Below are 12681 nucleotides of genomic sequence, written 5' to 3' on the forward strand. Positions count from 1 at the left end.
GCAGGTTGTCATTAACAATTGATGCTTGGATGTGTCTGTCAGCAAAGTGCAAACCTGTGGAGACAGATATAAACTAGGACAAGAAGTTAAAATTTATGACCTTATTTGGAACTTTTAGACCCATATAATGCAAGCCTTTATGTCATCAGACCTTTATATTTCTCAGACCCTTGTCAGGACCAGCCAACCTGTCAAACAATACCTGAATAGGGGAGTGTGGATTAAGAAGAGACAAATAGAAAAAACAGAGACATACAAGAAAGACAAAGACATAGGATAGATTTGGGAGGACTATCACTGAATACTGTTGTATCCAGTTTACTCTGCCCATTGCTTATATACAGCCAAGCAATAGACAAGAGAGCATCATCAAAGAATACAACATTGTTACAGACTTCTTTATTTGAAGTTTCTTTGGGTTCAAGGAACAGTTAAGCCACTTCCCTACAACACAGATCTTAAAGGTCTTATTAATAAAAAACCTAGAGCCAGAAATTGGGGTAAAAACTGAAAGATTTCAGACTTAGAGAGCAAGCTACTACATCTTAGCCCTATGAAATCCTCTGCCAAAAGAGAGAGTTAGCTCCTCTCTGCACCCTGCCTTATCACTTCCTCTCTTCAGAACCTCTCAACATAGTTACTGACTCTCTGTATGCAGAAAAAGTGGTCCTACATATTGAAACTGCAGAATTTATCCCTGATGAGTCAGAATTAACTTTGTTATTTATTCATTTACAAGAAATAAACGGAAACAGGAAGTATCCCTTATATATAACTCACATCTAATACCTTATGTGTCTGTCAGGCCCTTTAGCATGAGAAAATGAGGAGATTCATCAACCAATGATAGGAAATGTGTGGGAGGCCTCAGAATTTCATAAAAAAAATAATGTCAATAGTGAGGTTTTAGAAAAGGATTTTTTCATAATCTGGAAACAAGCTAATGAAATTAAATGGAAATGTACTACTTGTTCAGTTTACAATCAGACTCTACTACCCGCAGGATGGAACCCAAAGGACACTCAGAAAAATGAAATCTGGCAGATGGATGTGTTTCATTTTGTAGAATTTGGAAAATTGAAACATGTGCACCACACCATTGATATCTACTCAGGATTTCCATAGGCAACTGCTCTGACTTTCAAAAAGACTGATTTTGTAATCCAGAAATTGCTAGAAGTTATGGCCATCATGGGTATACCTGTATAAGTTAAACCTGACAATGATCTAGCCTATGTCTCAGGTAAAATGAAAGTTTTTTTGCTTATTACAATATAAAATATATTACAGGTATACCATGCAATTCTACAGGAGAAGAAGTCATAGAAACATCAAATTGAACTCTAAAGGGTATGCTAAATATACAAAAAGGAGCAACAAACCCCCTAGAAATAGATTACATAATTCTTTATTAACTTTGTATTTTCTCAATGCTAATGAGAAAGGAACAATAGCTGTGGAGAGACATTAGACAATAGAAAAAAAATACAGAGTTAAATCAGCCTGTATATTTTAAGGATGTGCTAACCTCAGAATGGAAACCAGGATATATATGTCTTACGTTTGGGATGAGATTTTGCTTTTGTTTCTACAGAGAAGATAAGCTATAAATACCATCAAAATTGATAAAGGGCCGGGCGGTGGTGGCCCATGCCTTTATTCCCAGCACTCCGGAGGCAGAGCCAGGCAGACCTTTTTTTTTTTTTTTTTTTTTTTTTGGTTTTTCGAGGCAGGGTTTCTCTGTGTAGCTTTGCGCCTTTTCCTGGAACTCACTTGGTAGTCCAGGCTGGCCTCGAACTCACAGAGATCCGCCTGGCTCTGCCTCCCGAGTGCTGGGATTAAAGGCGTGCACCACCACTGCCTGGTGCCAGGCAGATCTTTGTGAGTTCAAGGCCAGCCTGGTCTACAGAGGGAGATCCAGGAAAGGCATAAAGCTACACAGAGAAACCCTGTCTTGAAAAAAAAAACAAAAAAAAAATTATGGGGTTGAGGATTTAGCTCAATGGTAGAGTGCTTGCCTAGCAAGAGCTAGGCCCTGGGTTCGATCCTCAGCTCCACAAAAAAAAGATAAATGTTTGATTTGAACAAGACAGACCTCTCAATTAGAAGAGGTGATTGTTCCTCAACCAGCATGACTAACCCATTTAAAGTAACTTGGCTTAATGGTATTACATCACACTTAAATTTTATGTCTCCCTAAATGTTTGTTTCTGCTCTTCTCTACAAACACTTATCACAAATGGTGTTTATGTAGTCCCACTTCAATTAAAAATTAAAACTGGCTTTGGAGTTGGAGAATGCGTCTCTCCTTCTTTAAAGCCAAACATGTTAAAAAGAAAATGCAAAATCTCTGTAACATGTCAGAAGAATAAACTTATATGGGACAGAAGAAAGCCAAAATTAAGGGACAATTCTATTGCCACTGTTCTCATAATACTTTGGTTCTGTTTTGATTCCTCAAACTTTCCTTACAGTATGAATTTTATATCAAAATTTATATATATAATATATATAACATATATATATATATATATATATTTGTAACTCAACATAAATCCAGTTACTCTGAATCTGATACAAGAGAAAGTAGGAAGTAGTCTTGAATTCATTGGCATAGGAGATCACTTCCTAAATAGAACACCAGTATTACAGTCACTGAGAGAAGCAATCAATCAATGGGACCTCAAACTGGAGAAGCTTTTGTAGAGCAAAGGACATAGTCAACAAGACAAAGCAACAGCCTACAGAATGGAAAAAGATCTTCACCAACCCCACATCTGACAGAGGGCTGATATCCAGAATACATAAAGAACTCAAGAAATTAGACATTAAAATGCCCAACAGTCCAATTAAGAAATGGGCTATAGAGCTGAACAGAATTCTCAACAGAGGAAGCTCAAATGACTGAAAGACATTTAAGGAATTGCTCAACATCCCTAATCAGCAGGGAAATGCAAATCAAAAGGACTGTGAGATACCACCTTACACCTGTCAGAATGGCTAAGATCAAAAACACTGAAGACAGCTTCTGCTGGAGAGGATGTGGAACAAGGGGAACACTTCTACATTGTTGGTGGGAATGCAAGCTTGTACTTTTCCATTTTGGAAATCAAAATGGCGATTTCTTAGAAAATTGGGAATCAATCTCCCCCAAGTCACTGCTATACCACTCTTGGACATATATGCAAGGAATGCTCAATCGTAGCACAAGGGCACAGGCTCAGCTATGTTAATAGCAGTATTTGTAATAACCACAACCTAGAAACAACCTAGATGCCCTTCAAATGAAGAATGGATAAACAAAATGTGGTACATATACACAGTGGAGTACTACTTAGCAGAGAAAAACAATGACTTCATGAGGTTTGCAGGCAAATGGATGGATCTAGAAAAAAATCATCCTGAGTGAGGTAACCCAGACTCAGAAAGACAAACATGGTATGTACTCACTCATAAGAGGATAATAGATGTAAAATGAAGGATGACTAGACTGCTACTAACAACTCCAGGGAGGCTACCTAGAAAAGAGGACCCTAAGAAAGACACAGGAATCACCCAACAACAGAGAAATGGATGAGGTCTACATGAGCAAACTGGATGTGAGGGGGGGTAATGAAGGGCAAATGTTGGGGGAAATAGAGCTTAGGGGAGTGGGAGTTCCCAGCTGGATCAAGAACAGAGAGGGAGAACAAGGAAAAAGAGACCATGATAAATGAAGACACCATGGGAATAGGAAGAAGCAAAGTGCTAGAGAAGTCCCCAGAAATCCACAAAAATACCCTCACAGTAGACTATTAGCAATGGTCAAGAGAAAGCCCGAACTGACCTTCTCTGGTGATGAGATGGCTAAACACCCTAACTGTCATGCTAGAACTCTCCTCCAATGACTGATGGAGGTGGATGCAGAGATCCAAGGCCAGGCCCCAGGTGGAGCTCCAGGAGTCCAATCGGTGAGAGAGAAGAGGGATTGTATGAGCGAGAGATATTGAGACCATGATTGGAAAAAGCACAGGGACAAATAGCCAAACTAGTAGAAACACATGAACTATGAACCAATAGCTGAGGAGTCCCCAACTGGATCAGGCCCTCTGGATAAGTGAGACAGTTGATTAACTTGAATTATTCAGGAGGCCCTCAGGTAGAGGGACAGGAACCTGTCCTTAATGCATGAGCTGGTTTTTTTTTTTTTTTGAGCCTGATGCCTATGCTGGGACACTTTGCTCAGCCTGGGTGAAAGGAGGAGGGAACTGGACCTGCCTCGACTGAATCTACTAGGCTGAGCTGAATCCCCAGGGGAGGCCTTGCCCTGGAGGAGATGGGAATGGGGGGTTGATTGGGGGCAGAGCAAGGGGGGTAACCAGAGGAGGGAGGAGAGGGGAATACATGGCTGATATGTAAAATTAAATTAATTATAAAATTTTAAAAAATGAAATGCTTCTTCTATCAAAGTGCTAAAAGAAAAAAATCTATTTTGCAAGCTTTGCTGACTCTGATTTCTGCCCCCAGCATGTAACAGGATCCTCCTAAATTCTGATTTTTTTCAATGGAAAAACTTTTACAACTCCCAAACATATTCTGTTATAGGAGTTTATTTCAAAAAAAATTTTTTGTCTCATTTAAATTGGGGTGGTTCACCCCTACTCAAACAAACAAACCTTCCAAATAAGAATAGCAAGAGAGAATAAAATATTAATAGCTGGACTTCATATATACTACATGAGTTCTAATAAGTCACCAAAATTGTTTATGTGCTTCTATTAAAATACACCAACGCTGGGCAGTGGTGGCGCATGCCTTTAATTCCAGCACTCAGGAGGCAGAGGCTGGCGAATCTCTGTGAGTTCGAGGCCAGCCTGGGCTACCAAGTGAGTTCTAGGAGAGGCGCAAAGCTACACAGAGAAACCCTGTCTCGAAAAACCAAAAAAAAAAAAAAATACACCAATGGACACAGGTGTCATTTATTTGTTGTGAGATTAGCCAGATAAGGATTAGAATTCTGAGATTGAAACAGGCAAACACAGCTCTATATTTAGGATCAAACATGTTCATTTCAAACTTCGCTCTCCATCTTCTTTGCTTTTAGCATCTGAAAAGTGCTTAATCAATAAAGAGTAGCTAGCTGCTGAGTCTTTCCAAATGACAAAGGACAGGAGCCACACACAATATTTGATAACAGTCATGAAGTGAAGTGGTAATTTTTTTCAACCAAGTCAAGTGATTCCCTGCTCTAAAGCATTATTTTCAGCATTTTTGTAAGTTTAGGATCTGATTTTTCTGTTCCCAGAAAAAGACGTTCACTAGAAAGAGATGTGCAGCTTAGCTCATATAAATGCTAGCTCATCACCCCCATCCCCCCAAAAATGTGCAAACAAACAAAAAAACAAAGTCCCACTTATGAAGGAAGTGATTTTATAAGTCATGCCTTGAGATAGCAATCATCTCCATGGTGTATCCCAACCCATCTTTCTCTACGTAGAAGAAACTGACATGCAGAGAGACTAAACTGCCAAAGACATAACCAAGAATTTCCTGGGTGTGCCCACTGTCCTGCCCTTGTTTTGCACTCTATTCTTCAGACCTGCATTCTAAACCTGTACCTCTGTTTATTTCAGACTTTATGCTCATTGGATAGCCTTTGATGTAGCTCAAAAGGCCCTGTTACAGGTCCTAGGAGGAGAAGGACAAAATCAAAGTGACTTTTACAACTGATAAGGTCTATTTACCTTTGAAGAAGGAAATTTGTCAAAGATCTGTTTACAGAAACCTTAATGAAGAGGCACAGGAGTTAGAGGGATACTGAGAAGTTTTCACAGGGAATTGTATACATCAGGCCTAGGCTGTGTCATCCATCTCCAACCTAAGGTAACTAGTGGACACATTGCCTGTCACTACTTACACCCCCACATACCTAGAATTTAAGGTGCTACTTTGTTCTCAGGTTTATGGAGCGTCTTCTGACCTTCACGGAAGGACATAGCATAAGATTGAAATTCATAGTCAAGGCTCTAAATTCAAACCCAATTTCCCATATCTGAAAATTTTAATGGTCAGGAAATTCAAAGAAAAATACATTCATTGAAGTGAAGCTTGTATATAACACATTAGAAGAATTTAGCATGGTACTTGATGTGGCAAGACAATATCAGGGCACTTTTGTTGACAGGGTGAAGTGGTTTGTGAGTCTATGGGTGTCTCTGTGTCTTTGTAAAACTGTGACAGGGAAACACAGGTTGGGTTCAGGAGGAAGTAGGATCTCTTCTTCTGAAACAGATATGGTGCTGTTGAGCATTTCATGAAATACACATCTCACAGACCTGTGAAAACCCCACTGTCATAGAGTACTTTTTTTTTTGGAGTACTTTCTTAACATCTTTATTACACTGAGTTATCAGGTACAGCAACTTAGAATGGGAAGAATTGATCATAGCCAACAATTTCAGGTAATAGTTCCATTTTTGGAAAATCAAGATAGGGATTCAGCTAATCATATCACATCCACAGCCAAGAGCAGAGATAAACAAATGTACGCATGCTGCCTGTTTGCTTATGCTTATGCTCTAGCTTTTTCATATGTACACAGTACAGGTTGCAGACAATGAAATGATTCTGCCCATTTTAGGGACTCTTATCTCAATTAACAATAAAATCCCACAGAGACCTGCTCAAAGTAAATCTGATCAATATAATTGCACATTGAGGGTCCCTCTTCCCAGGTGACTAGTTTGATTCAGTCTGATAATAAAAACTAGGGGCTGGAGAGATGGCTCAGAGGTTAACTAAGAATCGCCAGGAGGTGGGGCTGCACGCCTTTAATTCCAGCACTTGGGAGGCAGATGTAGACCAATCTCTGTGAGTTCAAGGCCAGGCTGGTCTCCAAAGTGAATTCCAGGAATGGCTCCACAGCTACACAGAGAAAGTATGTCTCAAAACTAAGAATTACATTCCCCAGCATCGCTGACAGGATTTGAGGAGATTTCTGCCTGCATTCAGAGATGTGGTTCTCAACCTGTGTGGGTCACCACCCCATTGGGGGTCGCATATCAGATATAATGCACATCAAATATTTGAATTACAATTCATAACAGTAGCAAAATTAGGACTGGAGAGATGGCTCAGAGGTTAAAAGCACTGCTTGCTCATCTAAAGATCGTGAGTTCTATTCCCCACAACCACATGGTGGCTCACAACCATCTGTAATGATATCCAGTGCCCTTTTTTGGCCTGCAGGGATATGTGCAGACAGAATACTGTATACATAATAAATAAATAAATCTTTTAAAAAACAGTAGCAAAATTAAAGTTAAGAAACAATGAAACAGTTATGTTTAGGGCTCACCACAACATGAGGAACTACTGTTCATGCTATTTAAAGATTTAAAGGGTCAGAGAATTGGAAAAAAATAGCCATTGATCTAGAGTGTCCAGTGGAACCCAAGTGTCTATGTTGCTAACTATGAAGGGGCTTGCAAAGGATTTTTCTGAATGTCCTTTGCTCTAAGGGAAACTCAAGTTCTGTGTGGAAAACTCCAGCTATCTGGCCACCTTTACTACCCAGTAACAGCAGACCACTTTGAGCTACTGAACAGAGAGTACAAAACCCACTACACACATGCTGATGACACAGATTTTAGTCACATTGGGCTCCATGACCATATCACGCTCCTATGGGTACTTGTTCCTAGGCTGTATCAGCCTCTTCCTCTAGCATAACTCTGCCTAGCTGTTTCCTGTAGATGCTTTACCAGGAAGTTGTTTAACAAGTGTCCTTCTCAGTCAGCATTAAGTCTATAAAGTCGTGGCTAAGGAGATAAGGAGATGTAGGTACTTTTTTTTATTTTACGTCTTTTTTGTATTGTTTTGTTTTTTTCATTTTTCATTATTAAGAAATTTACTACTCACCCCACATGCTGTCCACAGAGCCCCCCTCCTCCCTCTACCCACCCCCATCCCTCTCTCCCAAGCCACTCCACATTCCCACATCCCCCAAATCAAGGTCTCCCATGGGCAATCAGCAAAGCCCAGCAAACTGAGCCTAGGCAGGTCCAACACCCTCCACACTAAACCAAGACTGTTCAAGGTGTCACACCACAGGCACTGGGTTCCAAAAGCCTGCCCATTGACCATGGATAGATCCCAATCTCCTGCCTAGGTGTCTCTCTAACAGTTCGAGCAAAACAACCATCTTCTGTATCCAGAGGACCTAGTCCAGTCTCATGGGGGCTCCACAGCCACCAGTCCACAGTTCATGGGCTTCCACTAGTGTAGCCAGTCACCTCAGTTGCAGGTACTTACGATGAACTTCAGCATATATTAATTTCTGTGATATTATTACCTTGTGTACATAAAATTTCAGTAGGAGATAAAGATTCAGTTCTACACAGAGAAAGAACAGGAGGATGTTCAATCAATCAGGGAGGGATCTCTGGCTTTGGATGAAGGGGGTGCTGAAGGGCTTCCCTTGTATCCCAGCAGAGGCTCCTGCAAAGGTCAACTTGACTTCTAGTGTAAGGAAAGCTCATTAGCAGGGAAGCAATGTCAGTTCCCATGACATCTGCAGCTCTTCCCTAGACATTCTATTGTATCCTGGAGAGCCCTGGCATCCTCTGTGATGTCACTATGTTGTGGCAACACCCACTGTCCTTGGGAAGTATAATCAGTGCTTTCACCATTTACTGATGAACATGATGGCATACTGAAGAGTCTAAATCGGAAAGAGAATGGAGAGGGTAGAGAGAACAGAGAGTGAAGGAAGAAAGCTGATCTTCAGCCTCCGTGTAAAACATCAAGGAAGAAATGATCAAGAGAATGGTGCAATAAGTTCTGTACAGGAAAAGGGAAGCTTCCTGGAGGAAGTGGGCTTGAGCTGAATCTTCCAGTAGTGGGGAAAAGAAAGTTGGAGTATCTGGAAACCAACAGAACTTCCCTGCTTGTCATGGCTCTTGAAATTCAAGGATTCCAGGATATAAATTGTTTTGCTTCAGAAGTCAGGAACTGGTAAGATCAAAGCTTTATGCTGGGAACTCTTGGTTTTCATTCCTTTTGGAGGATAGGCATTGGTGATTGAACATGAGACCAACATTAAAGAGGGAGGGATTAATGAGGTGAGCCCATTTCAAGGCAGGACATCACTCTACTTCAACCACACTGGCTAACTTTAAGTACTTCCCAGCTGCTCTGTGTTCCTGAGTTGTCAGTGAGGTGACTTGTTGAGTCTGGTGACCATGTTCTGCCCTTATATGTCTTCTCCATCAATAGATATATGGTTAGTGACCTCTCAAGATATTTGGGGAAACTCTAAATTACTGGGGTGATTATGAACTATTGCAATTTTCTGCTGACTTGTGAACCCACAGGATTGCAGACTCTGCAGCCAAGATAAATTCTGAGTCTGCAGATGTGAATAAGCCTGAAGAGGCTATCTACTTGGTTACTTGGAGCATGTGTTATGAGGGCAGAGAGAACCAGAGAGCTGAGATAACCACTTCCCTTCAAATAGAGGAGACAGCTGAGATCCCCAGATGGGGCATCTGAAGCATGGAACAAAATAATTTGGGGTGTCACCAAGTCATTGGTAAACAAACTTTCTCAAACATTTGATTAGGACTGAGGGTGGTCTGTCCATACACTTTGCCTTGTCATACTGCAAGTTAATTTATCTTCATTTACCCACAAGGAGCACCAGGGAGCCACCATCCCACCAAACCTTCCTCACCAAGATGCAGGTGAAGCAGAAGGTCCAGAGACTAACTGGTCAGATACAGCAAATGACTATTGAAAGAAATTAGCAGTGAGATCGCCTGATCTTTATCACAGAAGAGAGCATGAAAAATACGTATTCATTCTTTCAAACCCTGAGGTTTCAATCTCAGGTCCACTCTGTCATCATTAATTCATTTTATATAAGGTCTGTGTTTCTGGTAGGCTGCATCTTCAGGGTATGTCTTTGCCCAAAATCATGTCTCTGAATTGTTCCCAAAGGCAGAACCTCAAATGTGGACAGGAAAGTCATGAGGACATAGACTATTCTGCTTCCTCTAAAAAGAAACAAAAACAGAGCCTGTGGCATGAGTCATAGTACTTATGGACTGAGGCAGTAGTATGTGAGTTCCCAGTATGCATTTGAAGAGATTCTATCAAGTGCTCGCTAGTGTGAGATGTTAGTTGCTGTGAGTTTGAGTTAATTTTTTGTTACTTGCTTAAAAAGGCCTTGTGCGTTTGATTCTCCAAGCAGCACTTGGAAAGGCCTGGTCACTCATCTAAATTTGTGGATACAGGAACTGAGACTGCTCCCTGCTCCTTTTGTTCCCCTCTGAGAGGACACATCTGCATGCATTTGTTCAGCATCCAATTGATGGAGTTCTCCCACTTTCACTCAGTCTCTCTTTCTCTGTCTCTCTAAGTATCTCTTTCTCTGTCTCTCTGTCTCTCACATACATGTGTATATGTTGTGTATTTTTCTATGTGTTTGTGCATGTATCTCCCTCTAGTCCCTGCAATCAGGGATCTGAGGTTGGGTATGAGCAGTTCCCTATCTCACAGTTCCCAGGTGATACCTTGGTGAAAATTGGGAGCACCACTTTGAGTATTATAGTTCTGCCAGTGTACTTTCTTTAGTGACACATAGATATTCCCTTGGGGAGTTTATAAATCTGTCATGATGTTGAGTCCCATCCACAAAACTGTTCATGATGTTATTTTGGTCTCCATTGTGACAGGTCCCATCATTGAGAATTTCATTTTGAAGATAGGAGAAACGTTTTCATCGACTCTGGAGAATACACACCTGTGGAGTAGACACTAGGGAAATTCTTAGACAGCTATTTTGGCAAGCCTCCTGAGAGAGCTCATGCAGCTCCACCTCCCATCATCTAAACAGCCTGCCTCTACAGGTGTAGGCTCAGAATAGGTGTAAGTAAATTGTTTGCAAATCTGTGGGTTCGTCCTGGGTTTTGGTAAGAACAATATAAGTAAATTTGTTGCAACAACTCTGGGGAAAGGTGTCCTGACTACCTGGGGAGTCAGGCAACACCTTGATCTGCTTAGGACAGCTCTGATGGCTGGAACTGCAAGGAGACTGTTTAGCCCTGGAGGATGAGGTATCCCACACACCTTGAGCTGCTCAGAACAGCAGCTCTGCCCTGAAGGTGTCCTGGACACCTGAAGTTGTTTAGCACAGCTCTGATGGCTGAAACTGCAAGGGACTGTTCAGCCCTGGAGGGTGAGGTATCCTGGACACCTCAATCTATTCACAACAGCTCTGCCCTGAAGGTGTCCCAGAGACCTGGAGCTGTTGTGCACAGCTCTGATGGCTGGAACTGCAAAGAAGCAGCCCGACCATGGAAAGGACAATTTTCTGAATTTTTGGGAAATTCAGGCCTGGAACTGATGGTGGATGATCTCCCTGAAGGATACAACAATCCTGCTCTTCTCCTGGAGAGCTGCTACAGCTGAGCTTTGCTCAGTCCCCTCTTAAGGGGGCTTCTGAGCTGAGCTCTGCTTCTCTTGCCTATGCTGTGGCTTTTTTTACTTCACTCTGCAAAAGGGGAAACCCCTGGAGAAATGTAGCAATATCCTCTGGCACTGGAGAAAAGTGTCACTTTTTAGCTCTTTATGGCTCTGTCCACTGAGGGACGTCTCAGCAAAGATCTTCTGTTCAGCTCCTCCTTGCTCTGCCCTTTCAGCTCCCTCTTGTTCTGTCCACTGGGGGACATCTCAACAATGATCTTCTCTATGCCAGTGAATGAAGATCATCACACCCAAAATTCTTTTGAGAAAGATATTTATTTGGGAAGGAGGAGTCCAACAGAGTAGCTGCCTCTACCAGGGTGGACAGAAAAGCCATTTTTTTAAAACTGACCAGGCAGGGCGGTTTATACTGGATGTTTTGGAGGTGCAGTCAACCTCGGGTTGACTTGGGGCCCAGGGTTCTACTGTTCTGCTCTGTGATTGGTTGATTTCACAAGTCAGTTGGCCAAGGTCAGAGACGGCTCTGATCTGACTGAGACAAACTGTGTTTCTTTCTGCCCTGATCTGAGTCTTTCCTCCCTAGTTCTGGGCTCCAGGGTCAGGGTGGGTTTCTTTAGCCAGCTCCTTGTCCCTACAATAGCAAGTTTAATAAGTACCAGAAGTTCCCAGCACTTAGGAGAAAAGATGTGACATCCCGTGACATCGAGTAGTCTAGAACACACCCTGAATTCCTGTGATACTTGACGACTATGTTCATGGAGTTCATTACCTCTAGGTCCAGGACCTACTACCAGGCAAATTCTTTCTATGAAAAGCTCAAGATGGGGCATGAGCAGGTCATGTCACACACACAGAGCTTAAAGAATGAGAACACCAAGGCCTCAGAGAAATTAAATGGTCTGGCCGAGGATTCAGTCTTCCATTGTTAAGTGCCTGCATTTCAGGGGACCACAACATTGTGCAATGGCCATCTCTGGCTTTCCTTGTTGCTGTACTGCAGAGTCTGAAGCTCTGGCTCCAGCCTTTCTGCCTCTTAGCAAGCTTCCTTAGCAAGTAGTGCTTTGTCTTACGCTTCTCATTCTCAGCATTGCCAATAGTGAAAGAGACTGTTAGCTACTCACAACCCCATATTGTCATACTTAATAGCCTCCAGAACTACTATTTTTAACCTTCCTAATGTCATGAACATTGAAGTATAGTTCCTCATGTTTTGAC

At 41.8% G+C, this 12681-nt stretch overlaps 1 long non-coding RNA gene across 1 annotated transcript; it reads left to right on the top strand.

Moving 5' to 3' along the window:
* The first annotated feature begins 8714 nt into the window (after window positions 1–8714).
* LOC131901671 (uncharacterized) lies at window positions 8715–10932 on the top strand. Its single transcript, XR_009376831.1, has 2 exons — window positions 8715–8994; window positions 10716–10932. It is a non-coding gene; the product is annotated as an uncharacterized LOC131901671 (long non-coding RNA).
* Window positions 10933–12681: the final 1749 nt, after the last annotated feature.

The sequence above is a fragment of the Peromyscus eremicus genome, unplaced genomic scaffold (assembly GCF_949786415.1).
Source record: "Peromyscus eremicus unplaced genomic scaffold, PerEre_H2_v1 PerEre#2#unplaced_192, whole genome shotgun sequence".
NCBI classification, from domain to species: Eukaryota; Metazoa; Chordata; class Mammalia; order Rodentia; family Cricetidae; genus Peromyscus; species Peromyscus eremicus.